The sequence below is a fragment of the Oryctolagus cuniculus genome, chromosome 11 (genome assembly GCF_051225735.1).
Source record: "Oryctolagus cuniculus isolate XC-2025 breed Fujian yellow rabbit chromosome 11, ASM5122573v1, whole genome shotgun sequence".
NCBI lineage: Eukaryota > Metazoa > Chordata > Mammalia > Lagomorpha > Leporidae > Oryctolagus > Oryctolagus cuniculus.
In genome coordinates, this window is record NC_142877.1 from 46,914,358 (window position 1) to 46,930,469 (window position 16,112).

Genomic DNA, 16,112 nt, shown 5'->3' on the forward strand with positions numbered 1-16,112 from the left:
ATAAAGGAGGAGAGAAACAACATGCACCAGGAACATCTGAGGGAAACATCTGAGGAACCCCTGAGAGCCGGCCGGCGGTGTGCCGCTCCTCCGCTGAAGCGGGGAAAGCAGCAGGGGTGCCGCCCCTCCGCAGAGGCGGGCCGGCAGCTAACCCGGGACGGCGTCGTTCCTCCGTGAGTGAGGGACCGGCAGCTAACCCGGGAAGGGCCGGGCAAAAAGAACAGTGCAGGATCCGGTGTCGTTCCTCCGCGAATGGGGGAGCGACAAGGTCTTCCATCCACTGGTTCACTCCCCAAATGGCCACAACGGCTGGAACTGAGCCAATCCGATGCCAGGAGCCAGGAGCTTCTTCTGGGTCTCCCACGTGGTTACAGGGGCCCAAGGACTTGGGCCATCTTCTACTGCTTTCCCAGGCCATAGCAGAGAGCTGGATCAGAAGTAGAGCAGCCAGGACTCGAACTGGAGCCCACATGGGATGCTGGCACTGCAGGCAGGGGCTTTAACCTGCTGCACCACAGCGCCAACCTCCATATATATTTCTTGATGATGCTTAATGCTTCCTCCAGTAAAACTGGATGCCTAACTAGGTATCGTCTTCACCATCATCATTTTAAGGAGGCAAACCCTGGCATTCCAAGTTGATATCTGGGAGGGCAATCAGATTCTCGTAGAGAAGTTCCCGGGTTCCACAGCAGAGAAGCATTTCCCATTTTTTTTGAGTGATTTTATTTCTAGAACAGCAAAACAAGCTTTATATAGGGGCGCCCTCCCTCTTGACAGCTTGGGAAAGACTTGGGGCGTGCATTCACGACCTGGCTTTGCTCCCAGCTGTGACTCCCGGGCTAGGGGAGCGGAGGACCCAGTGTATTGATCGATTTCACAAAGCCTCAGGAGCTTAACCTTTAAAACAGGGCAAGGACACCCAGCCTGACTGTAGACTGTGACAGGGACGTGAGGTCAGGACGCCAGGTGGTGCAAGGGGTGCCCATGAGAACTCTTCTCATAAACCAGTTCGCATTTCCCAGAGAATGGGAAGCTTTTGTTCTTCCCGAGAGTTTGGTGTTGACAGAGGTATGTGGCTGTTGATGACCAGAGTGAAATCTTTATGATTGAAAATATGGAGCCAACGCCTTCTTTGTACCCTTGTAAAGCAGGGCCTCCTTCAACCCCTCGACGATGGAAGTTGAGTCCGTGAGAGAAGGTTGAGAAGCGGTTCCATGATCGATGCTCCTGCGTGTACATCAGCCCCCTGGAGGTCCCGGTAACGTGGTGACCCTGATTCACACAGTCTGGGGTATGGAGGGAGACTGGGATCCTGCGTTTCTTGTTTTTATTTATGTATTTATTTATTTGGAAGGGAAGAGAGAGAGAGAGAGACACAGAGAGAGAGAGAGAGAGATTATCCACTGGTTTACTTTCCAAATGCTTATAAAAGGCAGGCTGGGAGCTGGCGCTGTGGCGCAGTGGGTTAAAGCCCCATTCTGCAGTGCTGGCATTCCATATGGGTGCCGGTTCCAGTCCCAGCTGCTCCTCTTCTGATCCAGCTCTCAGCTATGGCCTGGGAAAGCAGTAGAAGATGGCCCAAGTCCTTGGCCCCTGTAGCCACGTGGGAGACGTGGAAGAAGCTCCTGGCTCCTGGCTTCAGATCAGCTCAGCTCTGGCCATTGCGGTCATTTGAGAAGTGAACCAGCAGAATGGAAGACCTCTCTCTTTCTCTCTGTGTGTGTAACTTTCAAATAAATAAAATGATTCTTAAAAAAAAAAGGCAAAAAGGCAGGCTGAAGAACTCAATTCAGGTCTCTCATGAGGGTGGCAGGAACTCAAAGTGCTTGGACCATCTCCTGCTGCCTTCTTTTTTTTTTTTTTTTAAGATTTAGTTATTTATTTGAAAGTCAGAGTTACACACACGGGGTGGGGGGAGAGAAAGAGAGAAAGAGAGAGAGAGAGAGGTCTTCCATTGGCTAGTTCACTCCCCAATTGGCCGCAACAGCTGGAGCTGCGCTGGTCCAAAGCCGGGAGACAGGAGCCAGGAGCCAGGAACCAGGAGCCAGAAGCCTCTTCCTGGTCTCTCATGTGAGTGCAGGGGCCCAAGGACTTGGGCCATCTTCTACTGCTTTCCCAAGCCATAGCAGAGAGCTGGATTGGAAGTAGAACAGCTGGGTCTCGAACCGGCACCCATATGGGATGCCAGCCCTTCAGGCCAGGGCGTTAACCCGCTGCGCCACAGCACCGGCCCCTCCTGCTGCCTCCTAACATGTGCATTAGCAGGAAGCTGGAAGCAGCAGTGGAGCTGGGAGTCCAGCCCAGACAGACTGATAGGGCAAGTGGGCATCTTCAGCAGTGTCTTAAATGCTGAGCCAAGTGCTTGTCCTGAGAGTCTGCATTTCTGACAGGCTCAAGGCAAAGCCAATCCACCTTCTGGAGACCACACTTTGGCCATCATAGGCCAAGAACAGAACTGCCTTTGGCTGGCTTTGAGGCTTGAATCTTTGTTTCTTGATTCTACAGCAGAGAAATGATTTAAAAAAAAAAAAAGATTCACTCATTCATTTCATAGGTCAAGTGACAGAGAAAGAGAGGCAAAGAGACAGAGCGATGGAGAGACATCTTCTATCTACTGGTTTACTCCCCAGATGACTGCAATGGCCAAGGCTGGGCCAGGCCAAAGCCAGGAGCCAGGAGCTTCTTCCAGGTCTTCCATGTGGGTGCAGGGGCCCAAGCACTTGGGCCATCTTCCTCTGCTTTCCCAAGTGCATTAGCAGGGAGCTGGATTTCAAGTGGAGAAGCCAGGACTGAAATTGGCACTCTGAAATGAGATGCCGGCATCTCTGGTCCCAGTTGGGGGAGGGGGGTCTTGATGTGGTGTTTTGAGTCCTTCTCCCTAATCCCCAGGATGAAGCCAGGCATTTCCACCGGGACCACGGGAGGCAGGGTTCAAGGCTGAAGGATGATCTCCATGGGGCCTGCTGTGCGCTGCCAGGCTGAGCGGTGAGGGGACCACCAGGCAAAGGCTGCTTGATGGAGGCGGGATGGGAGCTGGGGTCAAGCTGTGAACTGAAAGTAAATGTGACTTGGAGACAGAGGATCTGCAGCTCCCCCAAAGTAACAGGGAACCATGTGTGTGCACACCCCAAGTCCAGATCCCAGTGCAGGCACATCAGACAGGTGAGAGACGATGTGGGGGCCTCTCTGGAACCTGGAGACACCCTGAAGAAGCAGCAGTCGCTACGCCACAGCCCCAGCCCTCCAGCTGACATTTTCTAAACTGATATTTTATACGATGACAGTGGTTGATGAGCCCACTAGAGAGTTCTAGAATGCAGAGCAAGAGTGTACTGGATAGGAGAAAAGAGAAGGATGGTGCCACCACCAAGGTACAAGGCGGCTGATAAAGGGAAGGCCAGGACCCTGGGAAGTGGTAAAGGGAGGACTTGGCTACTTCTTTTGCTTTTCCTCCTGTCGGTAGGCAAATCAGGCACTTCTGTACCCCCTGGCACTGGCCCTTGTGCTGCTTGCCATGTTGGGAAGAGAGAAAGGCTGGGGTCCTGGCCTTCTCTGAGGCTGGCTGGGGTAGCCTTCATTGGTTCTGCTCAATGAGACTCATTAGCACATCTATAATAGGGCTGTTTCTGATAGAGCACTTGAGAATCAAGATAGAGAAGAGTTATTGTGGGTAGGAAATTGGTGGATCCATGGAAGAGATAAAACAGTCAGGGACCATCGTTATCAGCTTGGCACAGTGGGATAGCCTGAAGAGCTAACTGAATGCCCACAAAAATGTTTCCTCTTCTCACCAGCTAAAATTCCTCTGCACAGAGATTGTGCTGTGGGTGTTTCTGGTTCTTGGAAGGCGAATGTTCTTTACGGAGAACAAGAAATGAGATCACCCAGGACTGGCAGGATCAGTTTTCTGAGTTTTCAATGCCTGAGGTTCTTTGCTAAAAAGTTCTGCAGCTGGGGCTGGTGCAGTAGCATAGTAGGCTAAGCCTCTACTTGTGTGTCACCGACATCCCATACGGGCACCGGTTCATGTCCCGGCTGCTCCTCTTCCAGTCCAGCTCTCTGCTAATGTGCCTGGGAAAGCAGTAGACAATGGCCCAAGTCCTTGTGCCCCTGCACCCACGTGGGAGACCTGGAAGAAGCTCCTGGCTGCTAGCTTTGGATTGGCCCAGCTCTGGTTATTGTACCCATTTGGGGAGTGAGTCAGTGGATGGAAGACCTCTCTCCCTCTGTCTCTCCCTGCCTCTGTCTGTAACTCTGCCTCAAATAAACAAATAAATAAAAGTCTTTTTAAAAAATGTGGCTATATCCTGAGGTCTCAAGTGGGTTCCCTGATTTGGTCTTGCTAGCCCAGCTCTGTTCTTGGCATCCATTCAGAAGAAAGCTTTATCCACAGCTTCTGGCCCTGGCCAGTTCTATGGGGTTCCAGCCTGAGATAAGAAGCTCAAGTTCACCATGACCCCTTCGGGGTTGGGGGTGGGCTTTGCACTCCACGTGAGCCACCTAGGCTGAATGTGTCCTGAGCAGTGAGCTCGGCTTTTCTCTCCTGGATGCAGGGGAGGAAGCCCTGTAATGGTGAGAGCTGCTGGAGTTCATTCACAGCTCCTTGTGAATCTGACCACACAGAAGGAAGAGGAGACAAACAGAGCCCAGGGCCTTGATGTTCTTAACCGGGCCTCTGAACCAAACACACTCAAAAGCTTCCCTGCTTCTTGGACTTGCAATGATGTGGTACCCAAAGCTCATTCCAGTGTGGCCTCTCCCAGTGAGGGATGAGCTGGGTTAGCTGAAGTGTTTGCAGAGTCCAACCTCATTGGCAGCAAGAATCACACTGTGCTTAAAAGATCCCACAGCCCAGAAGGTCTCACCAACCCAGGTAAATTTCCCCTAAACCATGATCGAATTAGGCCACCCGTGTCCAGTTCGTAGAACGTCTCCCTTCTCAAAGCAAAACAGCACATTCCTTCTAGAAACTTCTACATCGGGAGCACAGTAGTTCCAAGGATGACTCCCACACGCAGAGGCCTTGGCGGATGGGATTTGCATGTGCAAAATGATTTGCAACCAGATCTGCCAGGTAGCATTACACGGACTATTCATATCATTTGATGCCAGGCATCCAAACCTGCAGTAAAATCAACTTTGTCAGCCATCCTCAGTGGTAGATGTGTCTCAGGACATAATGCCTACAAGGGCTGAACAATTTCGACAGATCTGTGCCTGCAGCCGGGGTGCAGTCATCCTTATGGACTTACCTTACTTTCCTACATCAGCTTAGTGCCCAAGTAGCTCCTTCCTCGGCTCAGCTAAACTCGCGTCCCGTGGCCGTCTCCCCTAGGTGCTAAAGCCCATTCTGCCTCCCTAAGTAACTCTAAAATGTGGTACAGGCACTGGGTTGGTTGCAGATGGCGGTATTTCAATGCCCCTCCCCCCATTTTTTCATTCAGGATTTCATTCGTTCAAAGGCTACTTTGTGTCTCCCAAGTTTCCTTCCCCTGCTTACATGAATCTAAAATGAATCTGAACTAAAAGTACTTGTTGAGTCCTCAGGCTCTCAGCTATAATTTGGAGTCCTGGTATGAATATACTCTACTCAGACTCACTGAAGATTTGTAAAAGGTTTGGGGTTTTTTTTAAAAAAAATAATAAAAATGAATACACTCATTTTTGTTGGCACAGGTAGACTGGAGCTAACAAAAATACAGCTCCAGCCCGTAACCATCAGCCTTTCCAAAATGAATCTGGATTTGTGTATGGGGATGATCCGAGCCACTGTGGGTAAGACAGAGCGGCTTTTGGGAGGGAGAAAATACCAGAATGAAGGTGAACCGGGAAACAAAAACAGAAGCCACCGCAAAGCTCCCATCTCGCTCTAAACCAACCCGAATTCCAGAGGCGCAGGCGCATGCCCTGGTAGAAATGAGGTGTCGGCCTGGGGAGCCGGAGTAGAGATGCCTGTGGCTTCCTTTTACTACCGAAATAGATTGAAAAAATAAGCCAGCCCTCGGCAAGGTTTCTGCAAAGTCCCAGAGACCTGAGCAGCCCCTTTGCTCTGGCTGTGTGCTGGCCTGGCAGCCAGCCAGCAGCTGCGTCAGCCCAGGAGGCGTCTGCGGAGCTGGCCAACAGAGTTGAAACAGAAAAGTGACATGCGGCAAGAAAGCACTGCTCTTTCTGCCTTCAGTAGCTGCGTGCATGCGCGAGGCTTGTTCTCTTCCTGACGACATCTCTCAGGGTGCCTGGGACAGGCACTTCTGTCTGCAGGATGAGGAGAAAATGTGTCCCTGTGGCTTTGATCTTGAGCTTGACCCTACTCAGGGTGATGATCAACAGAGAGCCAGAGTTTCTGGGACTCCTGTGGAGGGAGCTTCCACTCACAGGTCACTTCTTTTTAAAAAAGATTTATTTATTTAATTGAAAGGCAGAGTTACAGAGAAAGAGAAGAGAGAGAGAATGAGAGAGAGAGAGAGAGAGAGAGTGAGAGAGAGAGAGAGATTTCTTCCATTCGCTGGTTTGCTCCCCAAATGGTCTCAATGGCCAGGGCTGGGCCAGGCCAAAGCCAGGAGCCAGGAGCTTCTTCTAGGTCTCCCATGTGGGTACAAGGGCCCAAGCACTTGGGCCATCTTCCACTGCTTTCCCAGGCCATAGCAGAGAGCTGGATTGGAATAGGAGCAGCTGGGACTATAACCAGTGCCCATATGGGATGCCAGATGCTGCAGCTCCACAGTGCCATCCCCCACAAATCATTTCCGACATTCTTCATGTGCTCCAATATACGACGGGACTTTGAAAATGCCACGGAGCAATGGAATGGAAAGATAAGCTTAGTAGTTACAGTTAGACAGGAATAATAAGTTCTGGATTCCTAGAGCACAGTAGGATGGAGATGGATAATGTTAATATTCTGTATGTTTTTCTATTAAAAAAAAAAACAGAAAATAAGATTTTGGGAGGTTCTCACCATAAAGAATTATTAAATGCTTGAAGGGATAAATATATTTACCATGATTGAGCATGACAAAATGTATACATGTAGCAAAACATAGTGCTCCAAAAATACCAACCATTTTTACATGTCAATTTTTTAAATTAAATACATAAATACAACTTCCGCACTAAAAACAGATGAGGTTTATTTTGGTGCAAATGGTTTTGAAATCTATGCTTATGAGGGGTCTTTAAAAAGTTAATGGAGGCGGGGCCTGTGCTGTGGCATATTGGGTAAAGCCACCACCTGCAGTACCGGCATCCCATATGAGCACCAGTTCAAGTCTCAGCTGCTCCACTTCTGATCAAGCTCTCTGCTACGGCCTGGGAAAGCAGTAGAAGATGGCCCAAGTCCTTGGGCCCCTGAACCAGCATTGGAGACTGGGAAGAAACTCCTGGCTCCTGGATTCGTATTAGCACAGCTCCAGCTGTTGCAGCCCTTTGAGAAGTGAACCAGCGGTCCTCTCTCTCTTTGTCTCTCTCTCTCTCTCTCTTTCTGTAACTCTGTCTTTCAAATAAATAAAATAAATCTTATTTTAAAAGTTGATGGAGAATGCTTATTATGAAAAGTTATGCATGGGCTTCTATATATTGATTTATTTGAGAGCGAGAGAGAGAGAGAAAGCACTCCATCAGCAGAGAACTGGATCAGAAATGGAGAAGCTAGGACTCGAACCAAGGCCCATATGGAATACTAGCAGCTGCAGGTGGTGACTTTACCCTCTGTGCCACAACACTGGCCCCTCCATGAAATTTTTCAAGGTCCTTTATAGGTTTCAGTTGTGTCTGATGCTTAATGTCCTGATTTACACTAAGCAATGCCCTTCTAGTTTTTCTGTCATCAGAAGCAGAGAGACTTGGCGCCAGTGCTGTGGTGTAGCAGGTAAAGCTGCCACCTGCAGTGCCAGCATCCTGTATGGCTGTTCCACTTCCGACCCAGCTCTCTGCTATGGCCTGGGATAACAGTAGAAGATGGCCCAAGTCCTTGGGCCCCTGCACCCACGTGGGAGACCCAGAAGAAGCTCCTGGCTCCTGGCTTCAGATCGGCACAGCTCCAGCCATTGCAGCCATTTGGGGAGTGAACCAGCAGATGGAAGACCTCTCTCTCTCTCTTTTTCTCTCTCTGCCTCTCCCCTCTGTGTATAACTCTGACTTTCAAAATAAGTAAATAAATCTTAAAAAAAAAAAAAAAACAGACGGGCTAAAGGCACACATTTGTTGTCTCACAATTTCTGTCACCATGAGTTCAGCTAAGCTTAATCAGTGCCTGGCTGCCAGCCCTCCCACCGGCTGATTTCAAGGTGTTGGCTGGGGCCATGATCTTATCACAAAGCTCCACTTGACAAGGCTCCACTTGCAAGCTCATTAGGCTGTTGGCAATCCTTGGTTCCTTGCCTCCTGTTGGATTGAGGGCCTCAGTTTCCAGCTGCCTACTGGACTGGCACCCATCTGACTCCCTTACCATGTGGGTGTCCCCAGCATGGTCCTTGCTTTGTCAAAACCAGAGCCTAGCTGCAAGGCAGGTATTCTCATAGTGATGTGATCTATGACAGCACCAAGTCTTCAGTAATCTATTGGTTAGAAGCAAGGTGCAAACCTCACACACTCTTGAGGGGAGGGTGTCCTACGAGGGCATGAATATCGCAAGGTGGGGACAACTGGGTGTCACCTGAGTCCGCCACAGTCATAAAGTTGCAGGATTGACACTCCTGCAGCCTAAAAGGAACTCCACCAGAAGTGTCTAACAGCCACAGATGATGGTCCCTAGTGCTCCCAACCCATGCCCTCCCTGGGATCTTTCCAGATCACGCTTCCTCATCCTCTGTGCCTTCCTGTGCTTTCTTTCCATCATCTGATGAAGCCACTCTGCCCTCTATCTCTGGTCATGAGCGTTGGGAGCAGCAGGGGACAGGATCACATAGCAGCTAAAGAGTGATGGTGGGGCCAGTGTTGTGGTGCGTTGGGTTAAGCTGTCACCTTGGATGGCAGCATCTCACAAAGGAGCAACTGTTCAAGCCCCGGCTACTCCACTTCCAATCCAGCTTCCTGCTAATGTGCCCGGGAGGGCAGTTAGAAGATGGCCCAAGTGTTTGGGCCCCTGCTACCCTCCATGGGAGATAAGATGGAGCTCCTGGCTCCTAACCTTAGCCTGATCCAGACCTTGCTGTTGTGGTTATCTGGGAAGTGAAGCAGCAGATCTCTCTCTCTCTCTCTCTCTCTCTCTCTCTCTCTCTCTCTCTCCTGCTCTGCCTCTCAAATAAATTAAAAAAATCTCAAAAAAAAAAAAAAGAAAATTTCAAGAGTGATTGTGGGCTGTGGTTTGCAGTTCAATGTCACCTTCTGCTACCCCCCCATAGCCAGTCTACTGTACCCCGGCTTGGACATTCACTATACATCTTGCTTTCTCTTCTGTTTTCTTCCCAGGTTCTCCCATTTGATTCATTGCTTTCTTGCTGATGCTCTGCTTCTCCCCTGGGGTGAGAAGCAGGGGCCCAGGGGTCTTGATTTCCCTTGCTCACTCCAGTACCTGCAGGCAGGACCCCCAATGGTTGCTAGCACATGGTAATTGTTGAGCAATATGTAGGAGTTAAATAATTGGGTAAGTCAGCAAGGACTCAGTGTGTCTGGTGAAGCGTGGACATAGAGGGGGCACTGCTGCTGCCCTAGCCTTGGTGGTCATTTCTAACAACCATGGCCACATGGCCATGAACTTCAACATAGCCACCCTAGTGCTATTGACTTTCTGCCTTGGTAATACCTAGACATTCTCACTCCCTCCTCCATCACTGAGGATTAAAATGGCTGGAGCATGACACACATGCTCCCAGAACTCAGTCCAGGGAGTGGAAACACTGTGCTGAACATGGCTGCCCCAAGTCTCCTCTCTCTGTTCATCAGTAATGGACCAAAGCCTGGTTGTAACCAAGATACAGCTGTGAAACCTGTAGCCTGGCAACTACCCCTCTTGGCCACAAATGGCACAGATGGTTGTAGTTGGAAGCTGACAATGCGTTTACCTTTTTAAGTGTGCAAGGTGTGTCTGCTGAGTGCTTTCTCTGTAATAGGGACCCCTTCAATCTGCCATCATCTCCGTCATGGATGGGTTGCTGGGTTTGATCCCACGGAGGGGTCCCCTAGCTCTAAAAAAAAAAAAACAAAACCATCTGGTCCACCATCCATGCAGTTTCTAAGCCAGCATATTAGGGGAATGTCAGTGAAAATAATGTTCATAGCATTTTTGCATTAAGAAGAAGCCTTAATGAAAACACAATTTTAACATAATTAGGTTGAAATAGTTCCGCACTGTATACATAATCTGCAATGATCTTACTTAAGCTCACCTAGTTCATTGACAAGTCACCGCAATAAGCTTTTAAGAAATGGATTTCTAATATTTGATTTCTCCCTAGTGTTTACTCAAAATTTAATTTTACCATTAACGTTTGCCTTATACGAATCATTAAGGCAACGCCTTTCTCATTACCGTAACAAGAAGACACGCTTAAACAAAGGAGAGCTGCAGACTCTCCAGAGTCCACCCCTCACAGGCCTTCTTTGTGGTCACTGCTTTTGGCTATTCACCAGGGGCAGCTTTTGTCACATGGGCAAGAGTGGACATGTCCACATCAGAGTTTAAGTAATTTTTGAAAATTTTATCTTTTCATTTTCCGTTTCTGTCTCTGAAAATTAATACCTTCTTTCAATAGCTGGGTCTCTGCTGTCTTTTCTTGGTCTACGTGTGGGTAAGGAAGTGGGGGAAGAAGTACTGGTGATGAGGACCAGCGCTGTGGCGTAACGGGTAAAGCCACCACCTGCAGTGCCTCCATCCCAGATGGGCACCAGTTCGAGTCCCAGCTGTTCCACTTCCTATCCAGCTCTCTGCTATGGCCTAGGAAAGCAGTACAAGATGGCCCAAGTCCTCGGGACCCTGAGCCCGCGTGGGAGACCCGTAAGAAGTCCCTGGCTCCTGGCTTCGGATCAGCTCAGTTCCAGCCGTTGTGGCTGATTGGGGAGTGAACCAGTAGATGAAAGACCTCTCTCTCTCTCTCTCTGCCTCTCCTCTTTGTGAAACTCTGACTTTCAAGCAAATAAATAAATCTTTTTCATTTATTTATTTATTTTTATTTTATTTTTTTGATAGGCAGAGTGGATAGTGAGGAGAGAGAGACAGAGAGAAAGGTCTTCCTTTGCCATTGGTTCACCCTCCAATGGCCGCCGCGGCTGGTGCGCTGCGGCCGGCGCAACGCGCTGATCCGATGGCAGCAGCCAGGTGCTTCTCCTGGTCTCCCGTGGGGTGCAGGGCCCAAGCACTTGGGCCATCCTCCACTGCACTCCCTGGCCACAGCAGAGAGCTGGCCTGGAAGAGGGGCAACCGGGATAGAATCCGGCGCCCCTACCGGGACTAGAACCCAGTGTGCCAGCGCCCGCAAGGCGGAGGATTAGCCTAGTGAGCCATGGCGCCGGCCATAAATAAATCTTAAAGAAGAAGAAGAGGAAATGCCAGTGATGTCTCTGGATTCTTCTCGTGAATGGAGCTACACACTTAGGGAGCTGTCCCTAAGTGCTGGGGTGGCAGGGACACAGCAGGGATATTGTTGCTACTGGACTATGATGTCCCAGACAGTTATGTGGAGGGGGTAATTAGGCTCTGGTTTAAATCAATGAAGCATTCCCCTGGGCTTGCTGGGGTCCTGCACACAGCATGCTATGTGTGCTTTGATGACAATGACACTGGAGTGAGACAGACAGGCTCTGGTCACCTCCTTTCTGGGCTGTGACATGCCCATTTCCTTTTCTATGACTTGAGAGGAAAGTGAAAACGCGATGTCATCTTTGGAAGTTGACTCTCGAATGAACGGAATCATGCGTAATTCACACCCTCCTTGGTACTTAAGCAGTGAGGAGGCGGGACTTCCTGTCCCACCCTCAGGCCCTCCTTTCCATTTCCGGTGTCTCAACACTGACTTGAAAGAAGAGCGACGTTGGGATTCTGCCAGCGAGGGAAAGGAGTGGGGACGTTGCTCAGTGAGTAGCCAGTACTGTGCCTGCCAGTCTGAAAACACATAAGGGGGACTGTGGGGAGCAACTCGGACTAGACTAAGTTACTCGAATTAAGACTTATTCTATGCATCTGCTCTCCCACAATATGGCGCTGGGAGGAGTAAACAGCTTCTACACAGCTGCCTCCAGTTCAACCAATAAACAGCAGGACCTGCTCCTGATTGGAGGAGAGCAGTGTACTCGGCGTGTGGGTAGCAGAGTTGGGATTGGCGGAAGAGGACTATAAAGGAGGAGAGAGACAACATGCACCAGGAACATCTAGGGGGAACATCTATCTGAAGGAACACCTGTGCAGCCCCCGAGAGAGCCGGCCGGCGGTGTGCCGCTCCCCCGCGGAAGTGGGGAATGTGGCAGGGGGAACTGCCCTTCCACGGAGGTGGAAGGGTCGGCAGCCAACCCGGGAAGAACCAGCAGCAAACCCGGGGAGGGCCGAGCAGACAAAAGAACAGCGCAGGGTCCTGTGTCGTTCCTCCACGAAGACGGGGAGCGACATAATGGTGCCGTGACTCGGATATGAAGCCTAGGCAGGGTCTTGTGTCGTTCCTCCATGAAGAGGGGGAGCGACAGGGGACCACAAATCCTACCGAGAATCCGCCTGTCCAAGAAGAGCATGTCCCATATCAGGGCTACAGGACGTGTTCCTTGCTCAGACGGCTCCTGCTTCCCATGGCGCCCATCCCATGCCCAGTCCTCTGTCTTTCCCAGTAGGTTTTTGCTTGCTTCTGTCTTCACTGTATGCAGGGGCTCAGACCTGAAACCTGAGTCTTACACTCAACTGTTGACCCACACTCTGTGTCTCATCCATAGGCAAGAACTACTGACCAACCCTCAAAGACTCTCTCAGAGCCCAGAGCACCCATTGGGCATCCTTCGACTCCCAGGATGACTTCAGGAGCTGCTGCGTGTGCTCTGCTCTTTCCTGCTTTCCTGCAACCCACGGCAGCACCCAGGGGAAGGAGTTAAACATGTCCATCTGATCGCAGCGCTTCCTCCACGAAGCCCTCCAGTCACTTCCCGTTGAACTTGGAGTCGAATCTCTGTAGAGAGCTAAATTGAGGGTGATCCACAGACCTCAAGTTATAGTTCACGGGGAGACACACAGGATTCATGTATGAGTGGGAAAGTAAGTTTAGCCACATTAGGTCAAGGAGAAGGAGAACGTGTGGGCAGAACCACTTACACCCGAGAAAGGTGAAAGGTGGCAAAGGCAGTGTTGGGTTTTGAATAGGATTTGCCTCCCTCAACTCATCCAGAGGTTTAAACCCATTACCTGCTACACCACAATGCTGGCCCTGGATTTTTTTTTAAAATATTTTATTTATTTATCTGAGAGGCAGAGCTACAGACAGAGAGAGGGAGAGACAAAAAGGTCTTCCATCCACTGGTTCACTCCCCAGATGGCCCTAACAGCTGGAACTGTGCCAATCCAAAACCAGGAGCCAAGAGCCTCCTCCAGGTCTCCCACACAGGTGCAGGGGCCCAAGCACTTGGGCCATCTGCTGCTGCTTTCCCAGGCCATCAGCAAAGAGCTGGATCGGAAATGGAGCAGCCAGAACTCGAATCAGAGCCCATATGGGATGCTGGCACTGCAGATGGAGGCCCCCTTTTTTGCCTTATATAGCAAGTCTAGAGGGAGGTAGCTCCATGCCACAGCTCAGGGCTCACTGATATCAGTGCTGGGGGCCAACATCTGTGCTGCACCATTAGCCTTTCCCTCATGGGTGCCAAATGACCATGGAAGCTCAGTGCTTTGTGTCCTCAGCACAGTCAATGGTAGGGGGTAAGGGGTAGGGGGTTGTGGCGGGCTGTTTATCCTCACCAAGTCTTCTGCCTCTCCCCAGAAGTCTAACATTGGCTGGGCTCTCTTAGGCCAGGAATGTGTTGTAAAACCATTGGCATGGCCCATCTTGTCTGGGATCAGGATGCTCCACTCAGATGTGAATGAGGCTGGATTCTGTTTTCCAGAAAGGGGAAGCATTGTCTAAGAGGGTGGGCAGCCACCATGGGGGCACAGCACTCAAAGCAGGCAGATGAAGGGAAGAAAGAGAGAGAGAGAGAGAGAGAGAGGTCATACATCTGCTGTCACTCCCCAGATGACTGCAAAGGCAGGAGCTGCGACGATCCGAAGCCAGATGTCAGGAGCTTCATCCAGGTCTCCAAAGCAGGTGCAGGGGCCCAAGGATTTGGGCCATCTTCTACTGCTTTCCCAGGCCATAGCAGAGAGCTGAATCGAAGTGGAGCAGCCGGGACTCAAACCAGTGCTTTATGGGATACCGGTGTTGCAAGCGACAGCCTTACCCACTATGCCACAGCGCTGGCCCCGAGTCCTATTACTTGCTCCATCACCTGCCCCTCCCTGGGCACACAGTACAGAGAAGCTTTGGTTTGAAGCCCTAGACCAGCATTGAACCCAGGCACTCCAACGTGCAATGCCAGCGCCTTTCCCACCAGGCTAAAGGCCCCATGGGCCCCTCCTAAACATTTTTATATGCATTGTATTTTAACATTGGAAGGATTGTTTACAAAGGATCGCTTCCTACAGTAAGGAGGTAGTAACTAAATTGCTGCAATTCTTCCGGTTTTACTTTATCACTTGTCCCTTTGGTTGAAGTAAGAATAATTTACTGTCATATGTAATCAAGATGATGCAATTTTACAGAAGTCATCTGCTTTCCTCTCTCCATCTCTTTGTCCTTCCACCTGTCCGTCTGTCTCTTTGTCTGCACGCAGATGGGGATGTCACGGACGGCGTTTACCCGTCTCTAACTCTCGTAGTTGCAATTTGTACTGTTTGGAGGATTCCCTGTTCTGAATCTTATAAATTCAAAAAATTTGAGGAAAGTGTGTCTTCTAGTTTTCAAAGAAGCAGCTTATTTTAAAAATAAGAAAACTCGGCAAGCTGTGGCATGGTAGGATAAGCCACCTCCTGTAGACCTGGCATACCTTATGGTCACCGGTGCCAGTCCCAGCTGCCCCACTTCCGATCCAGCTCCCTGCTGATGGCCTGAGACAGCGGTGGAGGATGGCCTGGGTGCTTGGGCTCCTGCACCCATGTGGGAGACCCGGGAGGAAGCTCCTGGCTCCTGGCTTTGGATCTGCCCAGCTCCAACCATTGCAGCCATTTGGGGAGTGAACCAACGAATCCAAGACTTTTCTCTCTGTCTCTCCCTCTCTCTGTCTGTATCTTTGCCCCTCAAATAAATAGATTGCTAAATAAAAAAAAAAAAAAACACTTGCAAAGATTGAGATGTGACAAATAGCGTTGTTGTGTGCTTCGTGTTCCAATACTAGGATTCGGAATAGTGGTTTCTGAGGCTCTACCCTGCTTCTAATTCCTTCTTAGTACTTCTCTCATCCCCCCTCCTTCCCTTTTCTGGGTGTTCTCCCTGTTTTTAAGACCCAGGTCAAGCAAGGGTCTCCCTCTAGTTTCCATATTTCATGCTATGAATGGTCTTACATGGTTAAGGTTGAGTTCAGGTTTATGACCTGTCTTCCTGTTGCAAACTCTGCCAGGGCCAGAGACAGGCTCATCTCTTCCAAATTCCTAAGCCTGTGGTTGGGCTTTTTACATCTTCTGTGGTCCATGCATGATATACGCTCCATTCAACCAGTTACCAGAAGGCAGAGGAATATCATCGAACAGGAAAAGCACACAGTGTCCGGTTTGCATAAAAATACCAACAAATAGGAACACGTGGAGTGGATGGAACGCTGGTGGGCGCTTCACACACATTCATCTGGAGGACCCGTGGATGACAGAGACCTCCAGTCCTGTGCTCCTGATGTACTGAGTGTGCTGATGTATTGTTACCTACATCTTGTGGAAGTGCTTTGCTTAGAGAGACAAGGTACTCTATTAAAAACCCAAGACTCGGGGCTGGCACCGTGACGCAGTAGGTTAATCCTCCACCTGTGGCACCGGCATCCCATATGGGCGCCAGTTCGAGTCTCGGATGCTCCACTTCCAATCCAGCTCTCTGCTACAGCCTGAGAAAGCAGTAGAAGATGGCCCAAATCCTGGGGCCCCTGCACCCGTGTGGGAGACCTGGAAGAAGCACCTGGCTCCT

At 50.1% G+C, this 16,112-nt stretch overlaps 1 long non-coding RNA gene across 2 annotated transcripts; it reads left to right on the forward strand.

Moving 5' to 3' along the window:
- Positions 1-4,286, forward strand: LOC149123441 (uncharacterized). 2 transcript variants are annotated; one of them, XR_016217106.1, is made up of 4 exons: positions 1-173; positions 1,155-1,261; positions 2,893-2,988; positions 4,054-4,286. It is a non-coding gene; the product is annotated as an uncharacterized LOC149123441 (long non-coding RNA). The 2 variants fall into 2 exon arrangements; XR_016217105.1 differs by lacking the exons at positions 2,893-2,988; positions 4,054-4,286 and adding an exon at positions 1,545-1,736.
- Positions 4,287-16,112: the final 11,826 nt, after the last annotated feature.